The following is a 17,202-nucleotide window of genomic DNA, read 5'->3' as shown; positions in this document are numbered from 1 at the left end:
AGCTAAAGGTAACCTCACTGGCACCTGACCAAAATGACCAATGAGGAGACAAGATACTTTCAAAAGCTGGGAGGAGGGAGAGAAACAAAGGGTCTGTGTGTCTGTCTATATGCTGTCTTTGCCGGGGATAGACCAGGAATGGAGTCTTAGAACTTTTAGTAAGTAATCTAGCTAGGTATGCGTTAGATTATGATTTCTTTAAATGGCTGAGAAAAGAATTGTGCTGAATAGAATAACTATTTCTGTCTGTGTATCTTTTTTGTAACTTAAGGTTTTGCCTAGAGGGGTTCTCTATGTTTTGAATCTAATTACCCTGTAAGGTATCTACTATCCTGATTTTACAGCGGTGATTTCTTTACTTCTATTTACTTCTATTTCTATTAAAAGTCTTCTTGTAAGAAAACTGAATGTTTTTTCATTTTTCTCAGATCCAAGGGTTTGGGTCTGTGGTCACCTATGCAAATTGGTGAGGCTTTTTATCCAACATTTCCCAGGAAAGGGGGGGTGCAAGTGTTGGGAGGATTGTTCATTGTTCTTAAGATCCAAGGGTCTGGGTCTGTAGTCACCTAGGCAAATTGGTGAGGCTTTTTATCCAACATTTCCCAGGAAAGGGGGGGTGCAAGTGTTGGGAGGATTGTTCATTGTTCTTAAGATCCAAGGGTCTGGGTCTGTAGTCACCTAGGCAAATTGGTGAGGCTTTTTACCAAACCTTGTCCAGGAAGTGGGGTGCAAGGTTTTGGGAAGTATTTTGGGGGGAAAGACCTTTCCAAACAGCTCTTCCCCAGTAACCAGTATTGGTTTGGTGGTGGTAGCGGCCAATCCAAGGACAAAGGGTGGAATATTTTGTACCTTGGGGAAGTTTTAACCTAAGCTGGTAAAGATAAGCTTAGGAGGTTTTTCATGCAGGTCCCCACATCTGTACCCTAGCGTTCAGAGTGGGGGAGGAACCTTGACAGATGCCAATCAACTTTGGCATTAGCAGTCTGCCCTCTCATAATATAAGAGCATACGAATGGCTATACTGGATCAGAACAATGCTCCACCTAGCCCAGTATCCTGTCTTCCCACAGTGGCTGTTAATAGATGCTTCAGCGGGAGTGAACAGAACAGGGCAATTTATAGAGTGATCCCTCTGCTGTCATCCCAGTCCCAGCTTCTGGCAATCAGAGGTTTAGGGACACCAAGAGCATGGGGGAGCATCCCTGACCATCTTGGATAATAGCCATTGATGGACTTATCCTATATGAATATAGCTTATTCTTTTTTTAACCCAGTTATACTTTTGGGCTTCATAGAAATCCCTGGCAATGAGTTCAACAGATTGTGAAGAAGTATTTCACTATGTTTGTTTTAAACCTGCTGCCTAATAATTTCATTGGGGTTGTGTGAAGGGGTAAACACTTCCTTATTCGCTTTCTCCACAGCATTCTTGATTTTTCTAGACCTGTGTCATATAGCCCCTTAGTTGTCTATTTTCTAAACTGAACAGTCCGATTTTTTTTTTAAATCTCTCCTCAGATAGAAACTGTTCCACCCCGCCACCCAACCATTTTTGCTGCCCTTCTCTGTACTTTTTCCAATTCTAACATACCTTTTTTGAGCTGAAGCGACCAGGACTGCGCACAGTGTTCAAGGTACCATGGATTTGTATAGTGACATTATGACATTTTCTGTCTTCCTATCTATCATTTTCCAAATTATTCCTAATATTATGTTAGCTTTCTTGACTGCAGCTGGACATTGAGCAGATGTTTTCAGAGAACTATTCACAGTGACTCCAAGATCTTTCCTCTGTGAGCTAATTTAGACCCCATCATTTTGTATGTATAGTTGGGATTATGTTTTCCAATTAGCATTACTTTGCATTTATCAACATTGAATTTCATCTGCTATTTTGTTCCCCAGTTTTGTGAGATCCCTTTGTAACTCTTCACAGTCTGCTTTGGACTAACTATCTTTGGTAATTTTGTATTGTGTGAAAATTTTGCCACCTCACTGTTTACCCATTTTTCCAGGTAATTTATTAATATGTTGAACAACACTGGTCCCTGTACAGATCCTTGTGGGACCCAGTTATTTACCTTTTTTCACTGTGAAAACTGATAATTTATTCCTACCTTTGGTTTCCTATCTTTTAGCCAATTACTCAACCATGAGAGTACCTTCCCTCTTATTCTATGACTCCTTACTTTGCTTAAGAGCTTTTGGTGAGGGACCCTGTCACAGGCTTTCCGAAAATCCACACACACTATATCAACTGGATCATCCTTTTCCACGTTTTGTTGATCCCTCAAAGAATTCTAGTAGATTGGTGAGGCATGATTTCCCTTTACAACAGCCATGCCGACACTTCCTCAACATATTCTGTTCATCTGTGTGTCTGATAATTGTGTTCTTTGACTAATGTTTCAACCAGTTTGCCAGGTACGGAAAGTAGGCTTACCAGTCTATAATTGTCAGGACCACCTCTGGAACCTTTTTTTTTAAATCAGTGTCACATTAGTTATCTGTCAGTTCATCTGGTACAAAAGCTGATTTAAGCAACTGGTTACTTATCAAAATTAGTAGTTCTGCAATTTCATCCGAGTTCCTTCAGAGCTCTTGGGTGAATACCATCTGATCATGGTGAGTTATTACTTTAAATTTATCCATTTGTTTCATATTGAGGTGTGACTAGAGGAGGTTTAGAGACAGTTCCTTAGATCTGTCACCTAAAAAGAACGGCTCAGGTACGGGAATCTCCCTCACATCCTCTGCAGTGAAGACTGATGCAAAGAATTCATTTAGCTTCTCCTCAACAGCCTTGTCTTCACTGAGTGCTCCTTTCGCACCATGATCTTCTGGTAGTCACACACACTGTTTGCCAGAGTTCCTGTTTTCAAAAATTATGCTGTTAGTTTTTGTGTCTTTTGCTAGTTGCTCTTCAAATTCTTTTTTGGCCTGCCTAATTATACCTTTACACTTGACTAGCCAAAGTTTATTATCCTTTCTATTATCCTGATGAGGTTTTGACTTCCAATTTTTAAAGGATGCCTTTGTCTCTAACCACCTCATTTACTCTGCTGTTTAGCCATAGTGGCATTTTGTTGTTGTTAGTTCTCTTGCTGTTTTGTTTGTTTTTTAAGTTAGCTGTATACATATATTTTGAGCCTCTATCATGGGCGGCAGGTAAACCCCCGTTCTGGCTAGGGCCGGATTAAGACCTTTAGAGGCCCTAAGCACTGAAAAGATTATAGTGTCCCCCCATATGTAATTCAAAATAAAAACAAATACTATCCTGTAAAATTTTTATTTTTTTGAAATGACAAACTTACATGTACGCTGAAATTAAAATAGCTTCTTTCTAGATTTTCTGATTGCAAAATTCTGGATAAGTTCATCGAAGCTGACTCGATGAAGCATGTCCGCTTCCATACACAATAGGGAAAGTGAATCAAGTCTGTCCTGACACATTGTTGTTCTCTGAGGGTTTTTTACTCTTTTCAGCTGAGAAAAAGAGCATTCTGCAGAGCAGTTAGTAATCATCAATGTTAGAAAAATACATAGTGTGATCTCTACATTTGGAAATACTCATTGTATTCCATCTTTCAGTATTGTGTCATGAAGATCAGTGTGACTGAATTTCATTTTTCCTGTTTCATTAAACTTTGTGCGCATATAACCGTGGAACTGCCATACTTCTCCACAGAGATTCATGTTCAAGTCAACAGGATATGAGTCAACTAGCTTTTGGGAACCTTGTGAATATTGTTCGTCAGATAAGTCCATATTGTTTTAGAAAAGAATCTACTTGATACTACTTTGTACACTTCACTTCTCCTCTTTATATGAGCTTCAAGTGTATCAATTATAGCATAGTAAGTAGGTATGTGAAATTACACAACATACACACACACACACACACACACACACACACACACACACAGTGTGTGTCATATATATAATGAAAGAGAACGAATCAAGTACATATAACTCAAAAGAATATATCAATAATAAAACAAAATTTATTGCAATACATGACAGGATCGGATTTCCTCGCATTATTTTGATCTATGTTAGTAGGACGCCCCCTTGGTTTAGGTGGGGATAAGTAATAAAGAGAGAACAGAAAACGGGGGAAGAGTGGGTAGTGGAGTGTAAGGAAGTCTAAGAAAGTTCTGATTTTTTCCCATGATGACTATTTCAATGCTTTTTTTTAAATATTAATTTTTTTTAAAAAAATATGTTTTTTTTTTTGTGACCCCTGCTTTGCTGATGCCCTAAGTACGTGCTTAGTCTGCCTATTGGGTAATCCAGCCCTGGGGGAGGCTAACCTGCTGGCCCTGCCCATTCCTCCGGAGGCCCCTCTTCCACATGCCAGAGACCCAAAACCACCACTCCTTACAGGAGGAGCAATAAGGGCCCCCCCCACAACCAGAGGAGCCCTGGCCCGCCCACCTACCCCAGCCACATAGGGCTGCCAGACCGGCCCCAACGCTAAGCCGAGCCCCCTCCCCCCAAGCGCAGGCTGAGCCTCCCGCCCCCTATACCCCCCCACCCCAGCCAAGCCACCATCCCCCCTCCCCAAGCACTGGGCTGAGCCACGAGCCACCAGCCCCCATACCCCTGAAGGCCCTCCCCAGCCAAGCCAGGCCAGCTCCAGCGCTGGGCCGCCAGCTCCCCAAACACTAGGCTGGCCCCAACACTGGATCAAGGCCCCCCTCCCCAAGCGCGGGCCAAGCCACTGCCCCCCCCCGCCTCTGCCCCTGAAGGTCCCCCCAACTGAGCTGCCGCCACCCCCTGGCCATCAGTCCCCCAAATGACCTGCAATGGGACAGCCCCAGTGCCTGGCTGAGCTGCCTCACTCCCTTACCAGACACCCCTGCCTGTCCACCGCCCGCTCACTGGCTTGCTGCATCCCTCCTCGCTCCCCGTCCCAAGAAGAGGAGGAGGGACACAGCGAGCTAGCAGCAGGGACTTCGGGGGGCGGGGGGGAGGGCAGGGAGCAGCAGGCAATGGAGGCCTCAGAGTCAGGGAAGGGGCAGGGCCACTGCAGCCCTTCAAGTGTCTGGTGGCAAGTCAGCTGCAGCTGTGCCAGGGAAGGCTTAGCCTTCCCTGGTCTAATATACCCATCGCCCATGGCCTCTATTATGGTGGTTTTTAAAAGATTCAATTCTGCTTTCAGGCATTTCACTTTTTTGACTGTTCCCATTAATTTCTGTTTAACTAGCTTCCTCATTTTTGTGTCACTCCCCTTTTTGAAGTTAAATGTAGTGAGCTTCTTTGGTATTTTTCCCCTGTAAGGATATTAAATTTAATTACATTATGGTCGCTATTACCAAGCGGTTCAGCTACAATCACCTCTTGGACCAGATCCTGTGTGCCACTTAGAACTAAATCAAAAATTGCTTCTCCCCTTGTGAGTTCCAGGACTGGCAGCTCCAAGAAACAGTCATTAATCAAATATTAATTTTCAAGATGCTGAACTGCAAAAGGTGACGTACTCTATAAGCGGGTTGGACGGACCCAGTCCTTAAGAAAACTGTGTCTACATGCTACAAAATTTGTTCTGAGCTCACAGTGAAGACATGTGCTACTCGACCTCTCTTATGCAGATGAACCCACCCAGATGATCATTCCAACAGTGTTGTGATAAGCAGTCCTGGATGTTTTCTCATGAAAGACAATTGGGAGTTATGAAGATGAAGAAACTTCTGCACAGTTGTGTTTGGGGACCAGGGCTGCACTGAGACATTGAGCATCATGTAAAGGTATGTCCAGTCCGCACACTGCATACAACCACTGTTCCTCCAGCCCCTTTGTAACTGGTAGTCATAGACAGACCATGGCAGAGAATTGCAGTGGATGTTACTGGCTCCTTGATTACAGTGTATGGTTACACACTGCTGTCTCTTACAGACTATTATTCATTTTACCCCTTTACATTAATAATTTCACAAGGCACCTCAAAGGAGCTCATTTCTTGTCTAACCACTTCATTCACTCTGTTTGGCCTATCAGAGAGCCTTGTTTCAGACAATGGGGCACCTTTTGTATCAAGAGGGTTTGAAGGCTTTCTGACAAGTATTGGTACAGTACATTATAAATCCGCTCTGTACCATCCCCAAGGAAATGGGATACTGGAGTCACTGCATGGGAATCTGAAGAAAGATAAGTTTGCAAACTGGATAAACATTGAGATACACCCTTCCCTATTGCATTAAGTCTTGCTTTATAGTCTATTCAAAGTATGCCTCATGAAAGTGTTGGAAAATAACCCATTCTTTCAGTTCGTCAGCTGACCTATGCACAAGTTTTATATGCTGATGGAAAAGGCTCAGCCCACCCCTTTGCTGTCCTCAAAGCCGACTGATCTGATTATGGAATATGAGATTTCAACAAGCATATCCACGCAGGACTCCAGGTGTTCTATCCTGGACAAGCAGTGTATGCTAGGCAAGGATGTGGAAACATTTTCGATAGCATGACACTGCAGGCTGCTGGATATGGAGTATGACTAGGGTGACCAGACAGAAAATGTGAAAAATCGGGACGGGGGTGGTGGGTAATAGGAGCCTATATAAGAAAAAGACCCCAAAATCGGAACTGTCCCTATAAAATCAGGACATCTGGTCACCCTAAGTGTGACAAGTGTTTACCACAAGGAGAATGCATTGTTAAACCAGTGAAATATACTGCCTACTGAAAGGGAAACAAATAGGGAAGAGGATGCTCTTCCTGTATATGATTAGGCAGTTGAGCCACAGCAACCACATCCACCTCTTGAGCTGAATCAGAGGTATAATCTAAGGCCCTTAGATCACCTGGTGCCTCCAGCCAGGTATAGAATCATAGAAGACCAGGGTCAGAAGAGACCTCAGGAGGCCATCCAGTCCAACCCCCTGCTCAAAGCAGCACCAACACCAAGTAAATCATACCAGCCAGGGCTTTGTCAAGCCAGGTCATAAAAACCTCTAAGGATGGAGATTCCAACACTAGATAACCCATTCCAGTGCTTCACCACCCTCCTAGTGAAATACTTTTTCCTAATATCCAACCTAGACCTCCCCCACTGCAACTTGAGACCATTGCTCCTTGTTCAGTTATCTGCCACCACTGAAAACAACCTAGCACCATCCTCTTTGGAAACCCCCTTCAGGTAGTTGAAGGCTGCTATCAAATCTCCCTTCGCTCTTTTCTTCTGCAGACTAAATAAGCCCACTTCCCTCAGCCTCTCCTCGTAAGTCATGTGCCCCAGTCCCCTAATCATTTCCGTTGCCCTCCACTGGACTCACATCCAGCTTCTCGTCCACTGTAATCCCCCGGTCCTTTTCTGCAGAACTGCCACTTAGTCAGTTGGTCCCTAGCCTGTAGCAATGCATGGGATTCTCCCGTCCTAAGTACAGGACTCTGCACTTGTCCTTGTTGAACCTCAGATTTCTTTTGGCCCAATCTTCCAATTTCTCTAGGTCATTCTGGACCCTATCTTTACTCTCCAGCATACCTACCTCTCTCCCCATCTTAGTATCATCTGCAAACTTTCTGAGGGTGCAACCCATCCCATCACCCAGATCATTAATGAAGATATTGAACAAAACTGGCCCCAGGACCGACCCCTGGGGCACTCCGCTTGATATTGGCTGCCAACTAGACATTGAGCCGTTGATCACTACTTGTTGAGCCCAACGACCTAGCCAGCTTTCTATCCACCTTATAGTCCATACATCTAATCCATACTTTTTTAACTTGCTGGCAAGAATACTGTGGGAGACGGTATCAAAAGCTTTGCTAAAGTCAAGATATATCACATCCACCACCTTCCCCATATCCACAGAGCCAGTTATCTCATCATAGAAGGCAATCAGGTTGGTCAGGCAGGACTTGCCCTTGGTGAATCCATGTTGACTGTTCCTGATCACCTTCCTCTCCACCAAGTGCTTCAAAATGGATTCCTTGAGGACATGCTCCATGATTTTTCCAGGGACTGAAGTGAGGTACTGATGAACTCTTGGGGGAGAAGGGAAGGAAATTGCGATGACTGGTGTGCGTGTGTGCGCACATGCGTGAATAGTGTTGGCTGTGTGCAGCTACTCAGGACTCTCTGCTACACGTGCTGTTCAAACTGTTATGTTTTCTTCAAGCTGTTGCTGACCTAACTGGTTCATGATTTTACATGTTTTGATTGAGAACCTAGCTGCATATCTTGCTTCACTTTTTTGTGTTTTTGGATTGCTATCCTGGGCTGCATCAGGCAAACAGGATACTTGACTAAGGCTTGGCCTACACTATAAACTTGTCAGTATAACTGTGTCGCTAAAGGCTGTTCAAAATCCACACCCTTGAGCAATGTCGTTATACCGACCTAACCCCCAATGTACACAATGCGGTCAACGGGAGGGCTTCTCCCCTCGACATAGCTATCGCCTTTTGGGGACGTGGAGTGCCTCTGCCTATGGAAGAATCTCTTCCGTCAGTGTAGGTAGCTTCTTCACTGAAATGCTACAGCAGCTCAGCTACACCAGCTGCAGTGTTCTGAGTGTAGACCTGCCCTAAATGTATTTCCTAAAGTAGTCAAACAATCCAAAAGGTTTAAGAGAAAAGATAAGCCACAAACACTCCGAAAAGAGTTAATAAAGCAGCCCTTGGAGAGACGACCCTCACAGACTCCTAGTGTCTTTGCTCTCTGGCTAATTCGAAGTCTGAATAAACCAAAAGTATCCTAACCATATCTACTACACTCAGGTGAGGGAAGAGGTTTAAATACAATCTCGTCAAAGTGTCTCTGCTCTACCTCGTTTATTTCGCCGGGTGGTTGAGTTTGATTTGATATGAAAAAAATCACTTCAGCTTTAAGTAACTGAAACAACACTGAACCCAGATTTCTTCAAATTTGACTTATTTTGTTGATCTGATTGAGATTTGGAAATCAAGTTAAGTTTGAAGAAGGCATGTACTTATTGTAATTTAATATCTGTAACACTGCATTTTATAGTTGATTTACAAAGGATATATAGATACCATACTTTAAATATGAGGGGCAGAGTGAAGGTTTAACTTTCAACCTTAACTCTAAAATCACCACTCAAAATTCAGAAAATCTAGAGTTTTGCATGGAATAACAGAACATTTCTATTAATACATGTGGTCATGTTACATTTATAAAGTCAGATCAGCAGTGTTCTATTTATAGCTATAAGTTTACCAAAAAATACAACTTCATCAAGAAGAAAGTCCTCTAAAAGGGAAGAGTTTGTAATTATCTCAAAGCTTCCACATTTTAAATTTTAATTCTCACATTGTTGTAGACACTATTTCTAGATCACGCTTAATGAAAATAAGTACAGATAGCTGTCATATATTAGGTGGGCTAAATTTACCTGGTGCAGAAGACCTTGTCAAAATTTCCAGTTAGCAACAAAATATTTTAATATACTACAGTTGTATAGAAAAAGTCAGTCTTGCTATACTTTACTTAAAGGTTGAACTGTATGAAAAATGTTCACCTCTAATATATTTGGTTGAGATTAATGGTTCAACCAGATTAGCATAAAGTGAAAATTTGGCCTTTTCATTCATATTTTTTCTATGGAAAACAACAAGGCTAAGTGAATATTTGCCAACAGTGAAAGTAGGAAGATTTTTTTGACACACAGAACACCCCCTTGGTTACAGAACAGTGAAACTAGCTAGGATCCAGCCTTTCATGTCCTTGTAGGCCCAAGCTCAGAGGAAGTACAAAACACTTTTGCAGATTTTATATTTGCAAAATAACACTTATAAATGGGAGGTTTTCTACAAACAGAGGGCTAGATTGTGTCTGGATACAGGAATTGCCATACTGGATCACACCCAAAGTCCATCTAGTTGAGTATTCTGTCTGACAGGGGCTAGCACCAAATGCTTTAGGAGAAAGTGCAAGAAACCCCACAATAGGCAGATATGGGATATACTGACTCTCTCGCCTTAGGTTTCATCCTGATCTCTAATAGTTAGAGGTCAGCTTAAACCCTGAAGCATGAGGTTTAACATCCTTTCCAAATTTTTTGTCAGCATCAACTATTTATCACTCTAGATACTGTTGTTATCCATATAAGTGTTGTATTCTTTTGATTTTTGCCCTTGACTTCCCATGGCAATGAATACCGCAATCTAATTTCTCATTGGAACTGATTGCAAAGCTATAACAAGAGATGTTGCTTTGTCTGTGTGTAAGGTCTTCTTAAGCATTGTCTACATGAGAAAGCTGCACAGATTTAAAAACATTTGTTAAATTGGTGCAAGTCCCCGCATGGATATTCTGATTTCACTTTAAAAGTGGATTATTTTGGTTTAGCTTAAACCTGTTCCTAAAAAACTTAAGCACTGGTTTAACAAAATCAGTTTAAAAAAATCACACCTTATTAATTATTTAATATTGGCAGTGGTAGTATAAGTATAGTATTGCAGGAGACCACGGGGACCCTATCATAGATCTGGACCCATTTATGTCGGATACTGTCCAAACAGAATGTAAGCTCCTCAGGGTAGGGACTCTTAAGTATAAGACAAGAGACACCATACAGGGGAAAGTACAAGGATACAATGAAATAATATCAATCAGCATGAAAAGCCATGGTCACAGCACATCAGCTGCTAGCCAGTGTTGAGTTTTAGGTGTTATAGCAAAAGAGGGCTTTGAAGGAGGACAACGAGGTTGTTTCCTGGATGTTTCCTGAGACCTCCTCCCATGCATGAGCGTCAGCAAGGGAGAAAGCATGAAGATGCTTGTTTCAAAATGTAACAAGTGGGCGATGAAGGCTGGCATCACTGTCAGAGTGGAGGCAGGGACCAACATCTCACAGCATACAAGAGATGACAGATAGGATGGAGACAGGCCATGAAGGGTCTCAGAAATAAAGTCATTTGTGTTTTATGTGATGGAGAAGTGGAGGGATACAAAAACAAGGTGTGAGATGGTAAAAGCAAGGAACTCAGAAAATAATCTTTGCAGCAAATGGACCTAAGTGAGGTAAGATTGCATTTGTCAAGGGCAGAGGGGAGGATGTTGCAGTAGACAAGATGATGAGGGACTGGACAAGAAACTTAGCTGCATAGATAATACGGAAAGGCCAGAACTTAGAGATGTTATTCAGGAAGCACTGGCAAGATTTAGACACAGCCTGAATGTGAGGATCTGGAGAGTGGGTCAAGTCAAAGATAACACCCAGGTTACAGCCCTTTATGTGAGGAAGCATGTCCATACTAAACTGTTAGTTAAACCAGTACAGCTTTCTTTTGTAGACCAGGCCTTAGGCTGGGACCTTTTGCTTTTTATATGTTGGCAAAGTGCCTAGTGCGCTTTTGGATGCTATATTAACAATAATAACTAACATTATTAACTATTAGATAATTAGGTGTGGGGGAAGGGAATTGAAAGATCTAAAAGTCGGTTGATTGATAGATGAATTCCTGATAACTAAAATAGTGGCTGAATTCCCTTAGCCCCAAGATACATTATGCTGTATCTTTCAAATGAAAAGAGTTGTGAAGTATGTTAAAATAAATTTTAGTATTCTAAAAGTAGATTCAGATCTGGCCTGTTTATGATACTGTCAACCAAGGGTGCATTTAAGATGTCACTGAGACTGACAGCTATGTTACAATGCATATTCTTATAACTTCTTTTGGTCAGGCATATATGACAGCTTACCTAGCAATTCTGTTGCTCTTTATAAGTTAGATATAACACATTCAGCTGTGTGTGATAGCCAGCCAGCCAACCATCCAAAAATCCAGTATTTTAACAGAGCTGACAGTTCTGAGCATCTTGGGGTAGGAGGAGAGTTCACATTTTGTACATTTTCATTTAAATGCAGGTGATGACAATCTTCTTGTGGGCTGCCTTGTTATCTGCTAAGGCAACAAATGTCATCAAATCGGATTCGCTCAGTGATGTTGGGATGCCCTGGATTGAACAGGTATGGAAAGAGTTGCCCTGCAAGAAAAATTATTTCTTCCAGAGCTTCTTTGACAGAACCACAGGTTTATATGATAACACACAACCTATCAGGGCTGCTGAATAGCAGCGTGGAGCCATCAGCCATCTCACAGATCTGGGGTCTAATCTGAGCAGAACCTCACACAATGTTACCAAATGAACAAGTGGATTTCCAACCAGGCCAGAGCTGCACCAACCATTATTACAAGAAATGTGTAAATCTCATTCAGAAAATGACAGGAATGACCTGGGGAGCTGATGCAAAAACTCTCTGGACATCTTCATTGGCTCTTGTCTACTCTACTGCAGAGTACTACTCATCTGTCTGGACACACAGCTCCCACACATAGCTTGTCAACTCTCAGCTTCACACTGGCACAGTAAAATCAATGGCACAACCCTGGCTTCCCACATTGGCACACATCTACTCACCCCAACTTCATCGCAACCTGATAATCCTTCAGAATTCACTGTATCAGAAAGACAAGGATGTTCCAATATATGAAGACCTAAACAACATATTGAGATTTCCACCAAAATCCAGAAACCTTTTTGGCTTGCAGTGCAAGAGCTCAAAGACTTGGGGTTGTCCCCCAAAGATCAATGGCAAGCAAGATGGTAGGATGCCAACATCCCAAACAAACATCTCATCAACGACCCAATCAAAGAATCCAGTGGTTTCATTCCCAGGGAAAATATGGTCCACTTTGAACTGCATCCACACATCATATGGAAGAGGTACTTACTTCCTCCCTAAATGGGGACTGAGACCGAATTTGTTACTGCAGAAACAGACTTCAAACTATGGAATGACTAATCAACTAATGTCCCAAACAAGTATAGCCTGGTGATATCTCTGCCATCTGCTCCGCATCACCTCAGGCAATCAACTGGATTGCCAATTTAGACTTGGACAAGTAACATTGCTGATTTTAAGCCATACAAAAGAAAAAGAAAGGAGAATATGTGCAATATAAGTCTTCTGTTCCGATGCTAACTTTAATATTTGTTAAATAGATAGCCGCTTATTTTTGTTTAGAATGTTTCCTTTTCATAGGACAGTAGCTTATTTTGCAACTGATAATGTAATCCAAGGATCAGAATATTCAGAAGATTCCAATTAGTCTAGGAGAGCTAAACAGAACTTCTAACAGAGTGGAACAAATGCTGTACTGACATATATCCTGTGCAACCCCAGTGACTTAAGTGAAGTTGTACAGGATGCAAAAATTTGACAGAACTTAAATTTAAAATAAAGTTAAATTTATAGTATGTTTTGTTAAAATATTTTATCTACTAATCATTAACTACATAGAATATAGTCCTGAGATTCTTTCCATACATTTCTAGAACTCATTGAGTGAGGCCATGTGTGCATAAGACACAGAATATATACTACAGTGTAGTACTCTCTCCTAACAGTAATCAAGGAGCTCAGAAACATTGTTCACTACATAATTAATGGTGTAAGTCTCAGTAGTTTCAAGAAGTGTTTGAAGTGCACCACGAATAATGAATTTCTGTTATGGAAGTCAGACAAGAGGTTTGCCTGGAAGGAATCTCTATAGCTCCATGGTGAGGGCCTACTCTCAAATGCCACTTTTAGGTAAGAGGGCTGAAAGTAGCTTTCCAACCTTTTAAGCACTCAACTTTGGACAGCCTTAACATATATAATTAGTAAGGCATACTATGGAACAGCATTTTAAATCCACAAATATAGTTTGAAAATTTAACAACACACAACAAAAAAGTCAGGTTTCATCAACAGAACAGTGGAGGTGTACACACAACAATGCTCCTCCCATGGATTTAACTCTCCTGCTATGCCGACAAAATAAAACCACCTCGACGAGTGTCACAGAGCTTTTTGCATCAAAGTTGGAGTGATGCAGTGTCAGTGTAGACACTGTGCTTGCTTATGTCACCCTAAGTGGCCTCCAGGAGGTGTCCTACAATGCCCATCATGACCACTCTGGTAAGCAGTTTCTATTCTGCTGCCATGCAGCCAGCTACACAGGCATGCACTCCTACCCTTTTAAAGCCGTGGAAATTTTTGAAGTTCCACATCCTGTTTGCTCAGCATGGACAGCTCACATTGCATCTTCCCAACTGACCATGCCAGATTTCCACAGCAAACAGGCTCCCACATGGAGTACACCGGAGTTGCTGGATCTGTTGGGTCTTTGGGGAGAGGAGGCTGTCCAGTCACGCCTCCATTCCAACCATAGGAACTTTGACACCTATGAACAGATTGCTCATGGCATGGATGAGAAAGGGCATGAAAGGGACGTGCAGCAGTGCTGTGCTAGGATCAAGGAGCTGAGGCAGGTGTACCAAAGGCAAGGGAGGCAAACATCACTCTGCACACCATCCTCAGCAGTGACCCCATCTCCACTGCCAAGAGCCCTATCAATACTTTGGCAGGACTGGAGGTAGCGTCCAGCAGAGTCAACCCTGAGGATGAAGTGGTGGATGAGGAGGTAGAGTTGGGGGAGGATGTGGGACAGGCATCAGGGACATCTGGTGGTATGGCAAGCCAGGACCTCTTTTTGACTCCAGAGGGGTCTAGCCAGTCCCAGCACTCCAGTTCTGGTGTGCCTGAAACAGGAGAGGGGAACTCCATTAAGTACTCATGTTTTCTTTGATAGTGCATGGTTACATGAAGTAGAGAGATCCTTTATATTGTTACATGGTACATGTGGGAGAAGGGATCGAAATTAACAACACTAGGTACTGTTTGCATCTGCTTCATGTTCCCCTTGTGCAGCTACACAGTATGGGCCCTCCAGAAAAGTTTGGTAATACACACTGAAATCCTTCATAGAGATCTCCAGGAATCTTTCCTGCAGATACTCTGCAACTCTCTGCTGAAGTTTCCTTGGAAGAGCTGCTTTGGTTCTTCTCCCTTTGTAGGGAACTCTGCTGCACCAATTGGCAATTGCTTCTGCAGGAACCAAAGCAGCACAGGCAACCACCATACATACTTGATCTGAAGCTGCACTCATGCAGGAGATGTACCCTTGCATCTTCAATTACCCTCAGTAGTGTGATTTCAGCTTTGATCCCCCCGCCTGTGGAAAACGGTGCCAGTATTCAGAATACTGTCCCTAGGCACTTGTACTGATCCCCTTCTGAAACCATCCAGATGCTTTGTCCCATCTTGCTCCACCTCCCACATCCCCGTAGTACATGCCTGCCATGATTTTTTTATGATTCAAGACTGAGTGCACACACACAATACTGGCTCTGTGTATTGTTTCTTTTGCTTCTACGGATGTGCCCTTGAGGGCCAGCTCCTACACAGTAGCAGTGCACCTCTGTCAGATAAGGAGGCAAATGAGGAGGAGGAGTAAGGAGGACATGTTTCATGAAGTGCTGCTATCATCAGATCAGGCCGATAGTGAGCACAGAGCATGGAGGGAGACAGTAAATGAGAAACTAGAAATGGATAACCAGGAGAGGAGACAGGGCCAGACATGGATAATACAGGGTCAGGAGTGAGTAATAAAGCTCATGGAGAACTAAACAGAGATGTTGAGGTCCCTGATTGTGCTGCAGGTGGAACGCGTGCGTGCTTGACTTCCCCAGCAGCCCATACACAGCTGCCTTCCTTGCCCTCCTCAAACACCCCACACACATTCCTCTCAAGTTCCTGGCCCATTGCAGAACCCCTTGCTCTCCACCACAGGAACATTTTCCATAATGACAATTGGATTTACACACAGCTGAGAGATCTTCACTTCAGAAAGTGCTGCTCACTGTCAAGTCCCTTGTAAGACATGTTAATCTCTGTTTTGCTGTTTAATAAAAAGTTAGGCTTCCAAAGACAGTGATTCTTTATTTGTGACCTACACAGGTGTGGTTGCAATAGAAATTCATACACAGTGGCAACTGCCATGTTTTCAGACTACAATTAAAGCTCAGGCAGGAATTACTACAAGGGTCATTCAATGTGGCAAGTAAACAAAATGCCTGGCTAAATTCATTACAGCAAGACACATTACTGGGGCTCATGGTCAAAATGCTGTTTCCCTAATTCAGATCGCCTTCTTCCCAGTCGCCCATTGATCCCCTCTAGTAGCACTAGTGTCTGGCTGCTCAAAATTAGCAGCCAGTCAATCCACCTTAGTGCTCCCCTGGGGAACTTCCCCGCCTTGGCTTCACAAATGTTATGCAGAGCACAGCAGGCTGCTATGACCATGGGAATATTTTCCTCATTGCGGTCTAACCTGCCAAAAAAGGCAGCACCAGCGACCCTTTAATCTGTGAAACACACATTCTACATCATTCTGTAGCTGCTGAGCATGTTGTTGAAGTGCTCCTTGCTGCTGGCAAGGCTTCCGGTGTATGGCTTCATGATCCTCGGGAGTAAGAGGTAGGCTGGGTCTCCCAGAATCACTGTGGGCATTTCCACATCCCCTATTGGAATCTTCTGGTCTGGAAAGAAAGTCCCTGCATTCAGCTTTCTATACAGGCCAGTGATCCCGAAGATGCATGCATCATGAATGTTCCCTGACCACCCCACGTTAATGGCAGTGAAACAACTCCGGTGATCCACCAGCACCTTCAATACCATAGAGAAGTAACCCTTTCTGTTGATGTACTCTGTCACAATATGGTCTGAGACCAAAATAGGGATGTGCGTGCCATCTATCACCCCACCACAGTTAGGAAATCCCATTGCCGCAAAGCCAATCACTAGTTCCTGCACACTTCTCAGAGTCACAGTCCTTCGTAGCAGGGGGTGATTAATGGCCCTGCATGCTTACATCACCACAACCCCCACTGTCAACTTCCCAACTCCAAACTGATTCACGACTCACCGGTTGCCAGCATCCACACAGCAATTGCCACTCACTTTTCCAGCATTTGGGCAGCTCTCATTTTGTTGTCCTTGTGCTGCAGGGTAAGGGCAAGCTCTGCACACAGTTCAAGGAAGGTGACTTTGTGCATACAAAAGTTACGTAGCCACTGCTCATCATCCCAGACCTGCATCGCAATCCGATCCCACCACTAGGTGCTTGTTTCACAAGTCCAATAGCAACAGTCCACCCATGTGTGGCTGCTCCATGAATGCCAACATCAATCTTGAATTGTTTCTTTCCATGGCACACAGCAGGACAGGCAGCATGGATTCCTGTTAAGTTTCGCAGCTCATGAAATACTGCAGGATTAGCTGTGTTGTGTTCATAACACTTATCATGAGACTGTCAGGATCCATGCTTTCAGGCAGAGATGCCGGGCGC

At 43.2% G+C, this 17,202-nt stretch overlaps 1 long non-coding RNA gene across 1 annotated transcript in view; it reads left to right on the top strand.

Moving 5' to 3' along the window:
* LOC141985943 (uncharacterized) overlaps positions 1–13,146 on the top strand; it is a 28,811-nt gene extending 15,665 nt beyond the window's left edge. The window contains exons 2-3 of the long non-coding RNA XR_012639070.1: positions 5,595–5,750; positions 11,835–13,146. This is a non-coding gene — a long non-coding RNA (uncharacterized LOC141985943). The remainder of the gene's footprint in view (positions 1–5,594; positions 5,751–11,834) is intronic.
* Positions 13,147–17,202: the final 4,056 nt, after the last annotated feature.

Source organism: Natator depressus, chromosome 4 (genome assembly GCF_965152275.1).
Source record: "Natator depressus isolate rNatDep1 chromosome 4, rNatDep2.hap1, whole genome shotgun sequence".
NCBI lineage: Eukaryota > Metazoa > Chordata > Testudines > Cheloniidae > Natator > Natator depressus.
Note: the sequence above shows the minus strand (reverse complement) of the source record. Positions and strands in the feature narration are given on the sequence as shown.